Source organism: Micromys minutus, assembly GCF_963924665.1.
Source record: "Micromys minutus genome assembly, chromosome: 19".
In the NCBI taxonomy this organism is placed as follows: Eukaryota; Metazoa; Chordata; class Mammalia; order Rodentia; family Muridae; genus Micromys; species Micromys minutus.
This window is the reverse complement of record NC_137954.1, coordinates 31,675,238-31,691,156: the sequence shown is the minus strand read 5'-3', so window position 1 is coordinate 31,691,156 and position 15,919 is coordinate 31,675,238. Positions and strand designations below refer to the sequence as shown.

The 15,919-nt window shown below is 42.1% G+C and overlaps 1 protein-coding gene across 1 annotated transcript in view; it reads right to left on the bottom strand.

The window, feature by feature from the left end:
* The window catches only part of RHBDD1 (rhomboid domain containing 1), a 113,729-nt gene extending 98,814 nt beyond the window's left edge, over window positions 1–14,915 (bottom strand). The window contains exon 1 of the mRNA XM_080932761.1: window positions 14,879–14,915. The gene's annotated coding sequence lies outside the window, so the exon portion shown is untranslated. The remainder of the gene's footprint in view (window positions 1–14,878) is intronic.
* Window positions 14,916–15,919: the final 1,004 nt, after the last annotated feature.

Genomic DNA, 15,919 nt, shown 5'->3' with positions numbered 1-15,919 from the left:
TCACCACCACTGCCCAGCTTGAATCTTTTTCTTTTTATTCATTTTTCTTATTCTAGCTTTCCTAGTGAGTATGAAGTGGTGTGCAAATCCCTCTTCATAAGGTAAGGCTAGTGATACTGATAACATGAACCCCACCTTGTTGGAAAAGCAATATAAACTGAGACATGTTTAGTGCATTCGGGTGTGCCTACCTCAGCCCTTACCCCCAAGAAACCACCAAACAAGCTCAGATCAGGACAAAGCACCAGAAAGAAAGGTGAGATCACAAAGACAGCGCCTGACTGAACTGCAAACATCAGCACCATGATTCCTTGGGTACAGCATGTTGAGAGGACGCTTGAATGCCCTTCAACAGAGTGGCATGGCTTCTGTGAACACATCAGAGTGTAAAACAGACACACAGCGGGCTGGTGTTTCTAATTACTGCAAACTGTGCAGAGTGCTGTGGGAAGAACAAACGTTCATACAGATATAAAAACATTTCTTCTTAATTGCAAGACCCAGGCAACAAAGGGAGCCGTAACAAAGGGCCCATTAAACCAAGTCAAAAGACCAAGAGAATAGCCAGGTACCAATGCACCTTGCTCCTTGCCCCGATCAATAAGTCAATAAGCCTACTTTCTCTGAGACAGGATAAGCTGACCAGAGACATTCTTAGAACCCTTATTGTTCATGGTTTTTAAAGAACAAACTTAAAAGACAATTTCTCTACTTGCCACTGGAGAGCTACTGGGATGCCAATGGTGGAGGATGTTCCCACCCAGCATGATAACATGATTATTTTATTCCGCGAATAAAATTTCTTGGTACGATTTTGTTTTTGAAATGGTTGTAGTTTCTTTAGGCCCTAGACATCCCAATTATAATGCATATGTTCAAGATCTTTGTGAAAATTAAAAAAGTATAAGATACACTAACATTTAATGAAAAACCAGAATTTCCTTAGCTAAATACTTAAAAACAAATTAGATCTACTTTCAAATAAATAAGTACATGCCACAAAACTCTGCTAAAAATTTTATAAAATGACATAGAAATTATGCCTTCCAAACTTAACATTTAATTATTAAATATGATAGCAGATGGTAGGCTTCACATCATTACACCCTGTTCAATTTACCAGAAAGCATCATCTACCTAAGCTGACTAGTAAATAGGGAGTCCTCGGGGAGGCGGTGCACAGTCTTCATCAGACTCCGTAATCATGTGGTGATAAGCCACACACAAACGACTTCTTCTAGCCTCCAAAAATCTGTTAAGTGACTTCATGAACTGTACTAATGATACAACCTAAGGGAGTCAGGATGGGGCTCTGTTTCCTTACTTCCCATTAAAGGCAGGAATAAAAAGAGATGAAGATAATGAAATGAATAAAAATGGACCTCATGAATAAAACATGAAAACCGGAATGAAATTATCTTAAGAAGGTAATGGGACTGTGGTCTTCCTGAATATCATGACACTCTCAATAATTACATCCCAGTATCTATACATGGCAAGGCCTACAACTCGGATTCTGCTCCAGAGAAAACAGGAATTAAGAACACTGTCTCTTTTGGAAGTTTGCAGAGACTTACTTATTACTGCCACTCAGCTTGGGATGCCAACTTGGAAACTGCCTGATGCCACTGGCTGTGTCTTCTGCTTTTAAGTGAGAAGATTTAGTTTTTAGGACATGGGCTCCTCTTTCTTTTTGCCCATTCATAATCTTCAAAAAAAAAAAAAAAAAAATCCTCACCCATCAATAGGATGAAACCCAGTAGGCTGGGTTTTGTTGTTGTTTTTTGTTTCTTTTTTTCCCAGCAGCAGGGTTTTTTTACAATAAGGTTTCAAGAATAAAAGTAGAGAAACGGGTTGCCTTAATGCCAGTCACATGGAAGGCTTACACGGGTGAGACACAGTAGCCTGGAGGAGTGAGGGCTCAGGAGCATTAAACTGACACAGGAATACTCCAAGTGACCGACCACTAACAGCCATGCGTTAATGTGGTGACACAACCCACACAGGTCAGGCCCTCAGCACACTACACTCTCCCTCATCTGCTTACAGAACGCCTGATTCAATTTGCTTACAATCCAAGTTCATCCCACTGCCTTCTCCAGCGATCCATCAGAAGATGCCTTGTGAAAATCATGAAGCATGTCACGGTCAGCAGGAACGTGGGGCCACGAGGCCAGGTTTACATCTGACTTAAATGCTTTGACACTGTGGTTGTTATTGTTGTTGCTTATAGGGCAGGACTTTTCTCTATGTGGCCCTGGCTGTGCTGGAACTTTCTTTGGAGACCTGGCTGGCCTCAGACAACAGAGATCCACGTGCCTCTGCCTGGCAGTGCAGGGATCACACCTGGCTCTTGAGAAAATGTGTAATCTATGCTTGAACCTCTCTCACCTTTGAATCCGGCACTAAATAATAAGACCTCCCTTCTAGAGTGATAAGTAACAAAGCCTGAAGCTTACAAACTCTAGGAATCTGCTGATGATACAGCATCTTTATCATCACTGACCCACCAGGCTAAACTATAGTATTCTGTAACATCTTTTCAACAGCATCTGATAGTTACACATCTAGTTTAGAAGTGGATATTATGTTTCATTTCACTTAGTCCTTATTATCTTTGTTTCATATACCACCAGGCCTACAGCTCTCATCCTGAAAATTGCCCTGAAGCTGTTTTGCAGTTGTTCACAGAAGCAGGTCTGTGGTGCTTCTGCCTATGACCCTTAAGGATGCTAAAATGTCTGGCCACCCCTTCTCTGTCCGAGGTGCTTAATACACAAAGCCAGTCAACGTGCTCTGTCATCCCCGCAATGGACAGTCACGTGGGCTCTTACACTCCCAAAGGTAAAGACATGATAAAGTGTGCGCGTGCCTGATTCCAAACACAGGAACCCGACCCAGTGGAATAACCTCCCAGCAGTCCTGGTGTGAAACTGAAAATTTCTCTTTCCCCTATATAGATAAGATAGGGCACAGGGACGATTCACACAGACTGGACTATTAGGACTCAGCCCAGCTCTGGGAAAGGCCCTTCAGCTTTTATTTCTCACAACTGACTTGCTGCTGATGCTTTCAAGAGGCGCCACTTGCACATCACACAGGAGGGCCAAATCCCCAATCTGCACTTGCACAGCAGGTAACAAAGGCCTCATGTAGTTATGCCTACTAAGTACACAGCAACTAAAAACTGTTGAAGCTGTGAAGGGGGAGCAGGAAATAGTTCACTATTCTACAAAACTGGGATCACTTTGTAAAAAACAGAACACTTACTTCTCTTTCAGATGAGTGCTTCTTGGGGGATAAAGTCTGAAGCAATTTCTTAACAGGACTGAAAGGAACCAATTTTTGCTTAAATTGAGATCAACGTTTATTCATAACATATGATGAAGTTTAATTAGAACTTAATGAGAACTATAATTAAAAGTGATATCAATGATTTTACAATAAAAGGTTTCCTTTCATTAAAAAAAAAAAAAATCTTACCAAAAGAAAGAAAAGATAGGAAGGAAGGAAGGAAGGAAGGAAGGGAGGAAGGAAGGAGTAATGAAGGAAGGAGTAAGGAAGGAAGGGGCCATGTGTTAGATAATACTTTGGGGCATCCTTTAGTTCAACCTACTATAAGCAGACACCATTCACTGGGTGAAAGAAAATTCACTCCTCAAAGTTTTGTCCAGAAAGCAGAGACTGGAGCAGCAGAGTGATGTCACCATAAGCAGCAGAGTGACATCACTGGCGAGAGCCAATTACATATGGTAGGGAACAGACCAGAAGGATCTCCTAAGCTTTTTATTAGACATGGCTCCCATTCATGCCTCATACCACACGGCCTAGTCCCTTCCCACATGACCTACTTCTAATACTATCAGATGGGTTTTTCTGAAGTCAGGAGGATTCCTGGAGCTCACTGACATGCAAGCATCTTTATCTGTGTAAATAAGAATTATTGAAGCAAGAGGGAGGTGGGAGCTCCGAGAAGACTGTAAATTAAATATGGACGGATATGTCAAGTCAGGTGGTCATCTATTCTGAGCCTAGAACGTGAGACAATAAAAGCAACCCTGGGTGGACACCTGACGAGACGGGAGTTCTGTTCTGTGGACTTCACAAAACCCAAGAAGCAGTTTTAACACTGAGCCAGTGTTGGTAAAAGGTAAGGCCAGCAGCACCTGATCAGGAGGATGGCAGAGCAGAAAGATCAGATGCCAACAGGACTCCAACCTCTTCCCTGATCTTACCACTGAGGAGGGGGCTATAATGCCCTAAAGAAATAAAACAGGCAAACAAAACCCTATACCCGCATCAAGACTCATACTTTCCTACTCTGGAGAAGACTGGTCGTTGAGAATAAATGATCTGCACGAATTGTTGGCTTCAGTGAGAGCACAACAATCCAGAAAGGAACTGGAGACTCAGGAAATGCTCTGGACTTAGCAACTGCAGTAGCGACCAAACAGTATGTGAGCCAACAAAATATTTCACAGGGGAAAAAAAGTGATTCAAAAATTACATTCTCCAAGTGAATAGACTCTATCTTAGTTTGGGTTTCTATTGCTGTATAGAGACACCAGGACTATGGCAACTCTTATAAAGGAAACCATTTAATTGGGGCTAAGTTATAGTTATAGTCAGTCCATTATTATCATGGTGGGAAACATGGCAGTGTGCAGGCAGACATGGTGCTGGAGAAGGAGCTGAGAGTTCTACCACTGGACCATTGGCATCAGGAGAAAACAGTGAGCCATCTGGGCTTCTGAGACTCTAAAGCACATCCCTTAGTGATGAGTTTCCTCCAACAAAGCCTCACCTGCTCCAACACGGTCACAGCTCCTAATAAGGCCACTCGCTATGAGCCAAGCATTCAAGCATTAGAGTGTACAAGGGCAACTCCTACCCAAGCCACCACAGGGACATGAGCCAAAATTAAAGGGAAAGGCTTTGACACTGGTGAGTAACCAGGCACGGGTCCCAGATGTGAGCATTAACCCTGTTAACTTCACAAAATCTAGAATCGCCTACACCAGTTTCAGGGCGTGCCATCTTGATTTGGTGGACTACAGTAAGACACCCACCTTGTGTGTTAGCAGGACCATAGTGTGGACTGGGCTCCCTGACTGAACAGAAAGCTGACAGTGCTTAGCTGCCTGCTTCCTGACGGCAGATGCAATGTGACCAGCTGCCTCAGGCTCCTTCTCTGCCATTATGAACCCTGGAAGCATGAACCAAGATTTTGCACTTCTCCAGGATTTTGCCAAGCAATGAGATGAGTATGGTCACACAGGCCATGGTACTCTCTGTTGGTGCTAACTGGCACCAGGTCAGTTTAGCTCTCATTTCTGTGGCTCTGAATACCCACAAACCATCAACTCCTGGAATGATCTATTTCTTGAACTGAAACATCAGGCCGTTTTGCAGCTCGAGACTTTGAAAACCCAAATCTAGTATCTGCTGCTTTAAATGAGTGAAAAAGAAACACATTTCTACTCTGATATCTGGTTATTCTAGAAACACAAATCAAAGGTGAGACCACTGGCCAACTATACACTCACATGCATTGCTAGTTAATCCTCAGTTATGTGCTCACTCCAAAAGTCTGACGAGTTTGGTCAGCCCTGTGACCATGATGAAGCAGATCCAATCAGTGCTCATCTGTGGAAAAGCCAGGATTTAGCTAAAAGTAACTTGGCTCAGGTGTCATTTGTTTAAGTGAGACCATGGTCCAGTTTGCAGAAAAGTTGGAAGTTTTTTTTTAACTCTCGAGGGTCACTCAGCCTTTCTGCTCCTTGTGAAATTTGCAGCAGGGCCAGAGAAGCAGGTATCTTTCTTTCTTCTGCTGAGAGCCTCAGCCATCTGAGTTTAGTTTGTCCTTGGCCACAAGCTTGTGTCTCATGTCATCTAAAACACGTGCTTTTCAGCAACATGCTATTAACGTCCAAGCCTCTCAATGCAGAAAACACTTAAGTCAAAGTTCAATTCAGAGAAGACCTTAAGGCTGTTTCCTTGCTTGATCCAGGTTTTGAAAGAAAAGAAAACAAAAAAATCAGAGAAGAAAAGGGGCTTTGAAGTTGGAGCTGTTGAGCTTGTGCTTTCAACACAGATCCCTGAGAACATGGCTGTGCTGGGAAGAAGGCAGAAACAGTAGTCTGCTGAGTTCTGCTAAAACATACCTTTTCAAGTAAGCAATGTGTTACCAGCAGCTACATAGAGAACCATTTGAATAGAATCCCACATAGGATGCGTTCAGACAATTACCCGCTGAGGCAGACAGCAGAGTGGACATACTCCTCAACCCTCACCACCGTGCTATTACATAAGGCTGCCATCTTGTTCTCCTAACGTCGCCTGTCTCCAAGCTCCTTAGTGTTTGGAGTGATTTTACACAGTGGCGTGATGTTTAGGAATGGGTATGTCCAATTCCAGCAGGGCTGATAGTGTAGTTTCCATGGAGGAGAAAGGGGTGGCTAAGCCCTAGGAATGGCTGTTAGTTGGTCACTTTTATTCTGTTTCTTACAGTCCTATCTTTAACAAAACTCGTCAAAAGTTCAAGTTCCAGTTATCATCCAATTATCCTGCAGTACCTCTTAGCTTACTTGGTCAAATTTCAATACAAAATAAACATCTATCAAGTGTACCCCTATGTCCCTCCATCAAAAGCTGTCTTACCTTCCTTCACACAGACATTAAAAAACCCAGATTCATTTTGATATTTGTTTACCGGAATATACATAGATAGACAGATAGATGATAGATAGATAGATAGATAGATAGATATACATATAGATATACATATAGATATAGATATACATATACATATAGATATAGTGCCACGGTCTCCTGTCTGATTACAATTCTTCAAGGATACAGACATCTGTGTTTGGTCAGATGCTTTTAGTAGGAGATGCAAGTATAACGTCCAGTTCGGGACAACATGCTAGGCCAGCACTTTTAACAAAGAAGTAATGAAAGAAGGAACCTAAGATCGCAAGATCAGATACTCTGACAACACTTGCAGCCTGATGAGCAAACTCCATTAACATTCATTGTGCATGTTTCGTGTTCAGACAGTACACAAGGTCAAACTGCTAACTGTCAGTTACAATAAGCTTCTAAACTCCTGGTCAATTACCTGGTTAATAACAAAAGACAGGGCTATGACATCATTACTGTTACAATTAATTTACGGAGATCAGTTTCCTGTTAATCAAATACATCTTTAAAAAGCATTTAATTATTTTTTTTTCACCTAGAAAGCAACATTCCACTTTGGCTAATGAAGAGCAATCTTGCTGAATTCCACATGAAAGGCTGTCAGGCTGCTGGGAGACAAGAAGGACAAAAGGCTTCCCAGGGACTCATTGCTGCACTAGAGAGTGGCTGGCTCAGACACAGTAAAAAGGACAAGATGGTGGCTGACTCGACTGATTTTAACAGTTTCAGAACATAAAGGATGTTGGGGAGTGGGGGTGTTAACACACAAGCTTGGGGGAAGAGGAATGGACCGGTCCTCTTTGACAAAATTCTGTCTAAGGCCGGCCATGTTGATGCACGCAGCACAGGGCAGTAAGGTTAAGGGTATGATCATCAGTAGGGATTCCACAACACCCTGAACTGCCCTCAAGAAAACTGTCAGGTTTTCCCCCTGTAACAGGATTACACAGGCTCATTTGATTTTGTAAGGACCAAGTGAGATATCAAACACACAGCACGCAATCACCACCTGAGAAGTGACAGTGGTTTATGTACATAAATAAATTAAGAGATCATAAGGGTTGGAAATACTTCTGAGTGCTTTTATATGATGGCGACTAAGGATTTTTAAGAATCCTATCCCGCATTTTTAAACTGTATCATGTGACTCGCTTATATACTGTTTAAAAGGTATGAATACCTTTATATACATACCTTTTAAACAGTATAGTATATGAAAGAAATGTCAAAGCAGAATATGATTTTCTATTGTTGTGCGTGTACATACAGGTATTGAGGAGGAAGAGCATGTACCACAGTCTTCACATGGACACTGAAGGACAACTTTATGCAGTTAGTTTTTCTCTCCTTCTACCTGGACATGGGTCCCTAGGACTGACCTCAGGTCACCAGACTTTCATGGTTGAATATCTTTACCCACTGGGTTGCCTCACTAGCCCCATAAACTATTTTTTAATTCAGATAAACTGCATAATAAAATCTTAAGCCACTTTTTGTCAAGGCTAGCCAATACTTTTAATGACCTTTCATTTATAGAGATTAAAAAAAAAAAAAAAAACAACAAAATTTCATGATGTCAGCTAACAAAATTTCCCCCTCCTTTAAAAAGTGCTACTGGCTCAGCATTAGTGATCAGACCATATTTACACATGAAAAGTGACTGAAAAATTGAAGCTACTAGATTTTGCATATAATCCTCAATTTTGTTCCACAACTCTAGGTGAATTCGCGCCAACTCCACTTCTGCCCTGTCGACACTTATGACTTCCGGTATCAATCATAAGCCAGTTCTTCCTCCAACAGACCACAAGTTTTAGCGTAATGAGAGCTCATTAATGTTTCCCAACTGACAGCCCTGTGGCTGCAGGTTTTAAACCAGGGTGCGCACGGGGACCAAAATGCAAGCATACCATGATCATGCCCTTTGAGAGGATTTAAGGATTTCTACTCTCATCTTTGCTTAACCAGATCTCTGTCTCTCCTAAGTCAGTGGGAAAGCGCTGCCCACCCCTGCCACCCCTCATTTCATCTGTGCACGAACTGACTCTGAATTATTTATGGAACCAAATCTCTTCGCACAAAAATTAGTCAAGTGGGAAAAGCAGCCACACTTCAAAAATGGGGTATGGTCCTGCAAAGAACACCTAACATCTGTAAATTACCTGTGATTGGGACAGGTTGAGGATTTTTGCCTACCTAGCATTCTTTCTCTCATAAGAATTTGTGGCCCACCCCCATTTAGTATAATTTGGGGGAGGGGGATGGACTCTCAAGGGTGAAGGAGCTTGAACTAGTAGTGATAACTCTGCCCTGGAACTTAGAGCCTGAATAGAGAAACTAGCCTTGGGATTGATACAACAGTCACTTGAAGGAGCTCATCAAGATGGCCAATACTACACAAACACAGACTGCTTCCTTTCTCAATGACCCTTACTGAGGTATGGCCACCTGGATTTTCTATTGTATCTGAGCTCATCCATGTAGCTTCCAGTAAGTTTCTTGTCACTAACTAAATTACTTGGATCAGATGAACTGGATAAATTTGCTTGTTTGCAAAGACATCAACCCAGAACACCATATGTTTACAAAGGTGTTCACCAGCAAGTTTGAGTTTATTTCAAACATCACCATGTCCTTTAGAATGACAAAGGCTCTAGCCCATAAAAGAACCAGAACACAGAGGTCCTACAGACTGTATCTCAACAGTCAATTGAAGGCATGCTGTTCTTAAAGATAGAGGAGCACAGGACTAAGGATGCAACTTCTGCAGGAAGTCATCCTAAGTGTTCACACTTGTTGAGTACTGAATGACAAATGTAGTCTTAAAAGGAGACAGAGGGACTCAGTTGTGTCTTTATGTGTCTATTTATACCAAAGTACTGGTTTTAAAAGAATGAGTGTAAGTAATCACAGAAGTGGTTTTCTACTGCATATCTGTGTCTCTGTTCTTCATGGAAAGTAAGTCTAGAATACATGCATCCAAACTTCAGGGCAAACATCTGCATTTATCCACTAAGAAAGCAAAGAAACTGAACAATGGTTTCAGTCCTGTGGTCTTCAGGAAGGGTCTGGGCATTTACCAGAGATTCGCTGGTTCAAGTCTATCTTTCCCCTGTGCATTAACAAAAACACTTCTCTAATCATGAGCCTGGGAGTCAGGGTATGTGTCTGAAACTGTGTGAAGAACATGATTGTGTCAATCGGGCTAGTCTTTGCAGAAAGCTACAACCCCCGAAAGGCAAAACAATCAACAGGAGCATTGGCACATCTGGAACTGCTTCAAAACTACACAGAAGCATGTTTGCATGCAGAGGAAAGAGCAAAAAAAAAAAAAAAAAAAAAAAAAAAAAAAAAAGCTTTAAGGTTTCTATGGCAATATGATACTAGTCTAAGCACTGTCCTTAGGCAATGAGGAAGAGAGTGAAATGGCACCCCCTACTCATCTTTTCAGGATGGAAATTAAGAAGCCTAACAGGGCCCTTATTAGGACAAAATTAGCAAGCCTCGATGGGAAGAAGAGTAGTCATGGGAAAGAGACTAAACAGCAGTATAGAGCCTTTCTACAGTTGCTTAAATTTGGAGCCACAGCTCTTTCTCTACAGCACATAAAATCACTGCTATCAGCAATATCAAAGAAAGGTGTCAAAATCTGAGTGTTGCCCAAAATACTTTGTCCTGGGGGAAAAAAATCCAAACAGAATTATGCCTAGCTGCAGAGCACATGCATACTACATACTGCTTATGAGACTGAGGTCACTGTAATATGTATAGAAACTTCAGTGGCTGCTGTCACAATACTATGATTCTGGATAAAAACTATGCTGCTCAGCACCATGGGGAAACAGCTGATGGTGCAGGATCCCTGAAGTTAGGTGGAAGGGGTCACATACGGCATGTTGCCTGGGACAGACCACATCCTTGGTCTTGCTGAACTTCCCTGACTCTATCCACTACACAAAGAAAATCACACTTACTTCCTAAAGCAGTGGAGAAGAATGGATAAAAACGCATGGCACATAAAAGTATGTAATACACCGCTGAAATTCGGTTCTCATTTTCCCTTCCTGTCCATAAAGTAATGAGACGTCTCCCCATGGAACTGGACTTTATTGCTTTGTAATTACGGTGTGCATGTAACAACGTCCAAGAAACTAGATGGTAAATAACACAGACATGCAGGCCTGAATGAACACACTGTCAGTTGGCTATCATCTGGATCCCAAAGGGCTCTTGCTACTTTATCCCAGAAATATGACACATTTGCTTTCCTGAATACAGCCAGAATTATCCACCCGCTCTGAAATATCATCACCATGATGCTGCAAGGAGCAGCTGCTTGATTGAAAGGGACTTCCCTCCCCCACTCTCCAGCTGTCACCAGGAAACCCCCCTCAATGTGTGAAAATGACTGTATTACTACTACCACCACTAATAACAAGCTAACAAATGGTTAGACTTGAAATTATTTTTCTGAGGAGTCATTATTAAATTAAGTTAAAAAAAAAAAAAAAACAGACATACACACAAAAAAGGACTTTACCATATGAATGAAAACCAGATGCTGCCATATAACAAAAACCACTGTGGGTTGTATACACAAGTATACTTCTTTTGTATACTTAGTGTACTTCTTCTGAAGCCTTGTTTCTCTTCCTCGGTCACTTATGAGACTAAACAACAGTTGAAATACTAAGTAGCTTTTATAGTGGCACAGCATCAGCCTCAGGGATTTTAATAGAGCTGTAGGGTTTGTTGTTATTTTTCTGTACAGAATTCCATTCCTAAAAAATTTGGGACAAACTGAAGACTGTATTTGTTTGGGAGTCTTTTGTTTTGTTTTTAATAATCACCCATGACTCTGTATGAGAACCCAGACATATGCTTACCCCAGGGACAAAGCCAGCAACTCTGCAGAGCAAAAGATCCAGAGGACCTAGACTCCTCACAGCACAGTTTTTGGTACAGCTCATGCTTGGAGCTCTGCCTCTGACAGTGAGTCATACACAGACCCTCAGAATCCCACTTCTCTGGTCACATTCTGGATCAGGAGCCTGTGTACTCTAATGTAACTGATCTTAAAGCCTCCCAGCTCTTGATGCTTCCAAGTAAATTTCTGCTTAACAGGTTCCAAGTTAAAACAACATAAGTAAACAAACAAAAAAACTAAACAAACAACAGCATGAGAATCACTGCTTAGATGCAGTAATGGCAACATTAAAGAACAGCTTTAAAGTTTTAATGGCTTTTCACAATAATTTTAATGTGTATATATTCTTATATTTGGTTCCCGACTTTCATATAATAAAACAAAGTAAACAAAAGTATGGTCTACTGTGAATGACTTTAAGCATATTCTATTCATATACTCATAGCTAAATGTAACAGCATGAAAAAAATATAAGAACTTTGACATTTTTAAAAAGTAGAACACACCAGTGTTCTATTGTAACATATATGTATTGAAACAAATTACTTCAGGGTTAATAATGTTTTTATACATTTATTTACAAAAGTATTGTCTTCTATAACCTAACAGCATCACATGACACAGCTGACTGTATCAGGTGTAATTGGCTATAGGATAATCAAAGATATTTTGAAGTTAATTATCTCTAATCTGGAAACTATAAAAACAATGTCTATAAGTCACTGATTGTGATAACTAATGTTTTTCTAGCAAGCTGAGCTGTAATTTTCTCTAAGTGTTTGCTTTCTCTCACAGATTAGGAAAGCTTTGGCTCAGCATCTTCATCACTTAAAAAGCAGTGAGCACGTGATAAAACCACTGCACATTAAAGATGGAAATTAACAGAGCAGTCAGAATTAAATTCTAAACATTATTTCTTCCCCTTTCAAAAAGACTCATTACCTAACATGTGGTAACAAAGAATAGTTACATGCCGTCTAACTTAGGTAGCCTCTACTTTACAGGAGAGACTAAAAAGGGAAGGATGCTAGTCTGTCAACAGGGCATAATCAATGCACAGAGGGAAGCAGAATTCAAGCAGGGCTTGCCTGACCCAGAACCACTGCTATATATTCTTCTTACACAGAAAATAACAAAACATTTGGAGCCTTTAAAAAAAAAAAAAAAAGATCACTTCAGGACAGGACAGTATCACTTTGGTAGTAGGGTTAACTATTACTGATAGAAACAGGTATCACATGTGACATATTCACATGACAGTTTACTCCCTATAATATCCTGGAGCCTCAACAGGGCCTTGGTATCAGAGCTCTAGTCAAAGCTATTCGTTACATAGGCCACCATTAGTCACTGACCCTTCTCAACATTGTAAGGAGCCTAGGCACTAGGACAGCAGCTTCAGACCTGAATGATTACTTCTTCCTCTAGGTGGACCCTTGATGAAAGAAACAGTTCTTAGAAAATGCTCCATGTTACAATTTTTTTAGGGGGGGGAGGAGCCAGCAAGTTGGAAACCTGTCCACTTAACTGTGACCCTGTAAATGAACGTGAGACATTCTTTGTTAAGATGGAGCTGTCTGACATATGAGAACAGAAAATGCAGATAGAAACAGCATCACATTTGCTGTGGGGTGCTAGCCACTCCTCTCTGCTTCTTTGCAACCCTGCTCTGGCCTTTACCAAGCTATGGGCCAAACGCGGGTATGACTAAGCTGAAGAAACAAGAAGGCCAAGGAACTTTAAACTACCTTAGCATAGTTCATTTTCTAAAATACCACAATGTAAATAAAATCAGTGGCAGTACCTACTGCAGTAACTTTCCCATTTTGTTTTGATTACCTGCAAAGGGTCTCACTAGGTATCTCAGGCTGGCCTTCAACATGTGATTTCTCTTTCCTCAGCCTCCTGAGCATTGGAGTTACAGATGTAACATATCCTGCCAAAAAGTTATCCTCCATCTAAATTTGCACTACTCAGAAGTAGTAACTGGGATAAAAGTGTTGTTTTCTGCAGCAGTCACAAAACCCATGCACTCCAGCTGCTCTCCAGCCCTACAATTTGTCCTTCCTCTACAACCTGGGTGCTTTCTTCATGCAGGTCTGGTGACTTAGTAATGCCTGACTTTTGAGTGTTTTGGATGGCTTAGTGCTACCCCCCCCCCCCCGCTTGTTTTCACATGTTAACACTTAGCACTATGAAGTCACAGTTAAGTGATTTAGTTAAGATTCCATATCTAGATAATACCTCACTTTGCTCAAACCTCATTATGTGATTCCATAACAAGTGAGTACTGTTTTTCATGGCTATGTTATTCATAGAACTCAGCACCCAGAAACGCTAGAATGGACCACAGAAAGGTTTGCTCAAAGGGCTATGACACTAAATTCTGCAATTCCCTCAGAAGATGCTGCTGGTGGGAAGCAAATCAAGGACGAAGGCAGGAACACCTGCCCTCCTGGAATATTCCAGAACACTAGAAGATCCGATGCAGAATTAGTAACAGAAGGAGGGAGAAGATAAATGAGGTTAGGACTTTGTGACAAAAAGGGGGGGAGGCCTGGTGCCACGCCCCCCCCACACAACCTGGGTGTCATAAAGCCACTGAAAGGGACTTTTTAAAGAGCTTGACAACTGAATCTTAACCGTGCAGTAATTTGAGGTTTTGGGGGTTTGGTTGGTTTTTTTTTGTTTGATTTTTAAATGATGCCTGCTTTGGAAAAACGGAAAGGCATACCATACAAGCTTTTTGTGTGGACAGAAAAAGAGCTGAAGTCCCTCAGGTACACGTCTGTCTTCTATTATGTGGTACAGCCTTACAGAGAGGTTAGTGTGAGTCTGCGTGTAGAGGCAGAAGTGGCCTTCCCTCCAACCACCTGCCACTGCAAGCTCTGTGGCTGATGCAATTTCGTTTCAAACTTCCTGAAGTCAGAGGAATCTATCAGAGGCCTATCGGGGCACCTTAGGCCTCCATGAGCCCGGGATGCGGTACGGGTGAGATGGCCCCAGCAATCCCCATACCCGCAGGAGGGGATAAGAAGCCCCGAACCCCGCCAGCCGGCTCCTCCGCCCGGTCCTGAAGTAGCGCTTCCGCCCGGCGGACCCTGGCTAGCCCCAAAGCAGCGCTTCCGCCCGGCCCGCACCAGCCCGGATCTCAGTCCCGGTCACCATCTGCGGTCCCGGGAAGCCACCACACAAGCCGCACAAAAGCGATGCCACAAACTCAGCGGAAGAGACGCGGAAACTCACTCTCTCTAAGACCCGCTTGCGTCCTCACGTACTCCCGCGCTCGTGCGTCACCACGTCCGGACGCCGAATCCGGAAGTCCCACTTCCCTCCCGGACGCCAATTCCGCACGCTCCACTTCCGGCGGCCTAGGGAAAGAAGAGCGACTGTCTGCGCATGCTCGTCATTACTTACTAGCCTTTCTCTGTTTCCTCTGGCTAATACTTATCCCTGGTCTTCCTCAACCCTCAGCGACGAGGATGTCAGTATACTTTTACCGCCATAAATAACTAATGAACATTACCACACGCACAGCGCATGAGTCGCCTATGACGAGCTTCCTCAAGGCAAAAGTTTCTTCCTGGTCCAGTGCAGTCTACACAATGGACAGTGGAGACAGTAGCTGTTCCCAGTGGGCCTCAGGAGAACTGCTTATTCCAGAAAGTAGGCCGGCGAAACAAGGCCAGGGTGTACATTTCAGTCCCCAAGCACAGATCCGAGGCCATCCCGCTTAGCCTGTTTACTGATTTAAGGGGCTTGAGGTATAAGGTATTTGAGTCTTAGGTCATTCGGTCCAAATTTCTGCTTCTATTGTGAAACGAGTTCCCCGGGCAGGATGTACTAGAGGCAATGCTGCGTCTATTTCCTTCAAGTAAAAGGTCTTCGGTGTACATTTTTTCTAGAAATTAGAGGAAAGCTCCACTTTGTCAAGGCATGAAATTAGGTGCAGGTATATTTACCAAAAGGCTTAGTTAGCCATGTTTAGTTAACATATTAAACACTTTCCAGTCCCAAAAGTTTATCTTCTATTGTATAACAGAAAAACTCTTCCTAGAAATGGTTGCCTTGGAGTTGGAATTTAAGTGAAAATCTGATCCATTATCAGCAGATATATATGAGAATTTCAAATGAAAAAATTCTTAACACATTCAAGGATGCATTCTTATAATTTAACCCCTTTGAGGATTTTTTTAAAAAGTATATAGGACCAAGACTGGCTTTGAGAAACTGCACTACTGGAAATGGAAGCCCAAGTGAGCAGGGGAACTAAATTGCATGCAGAAA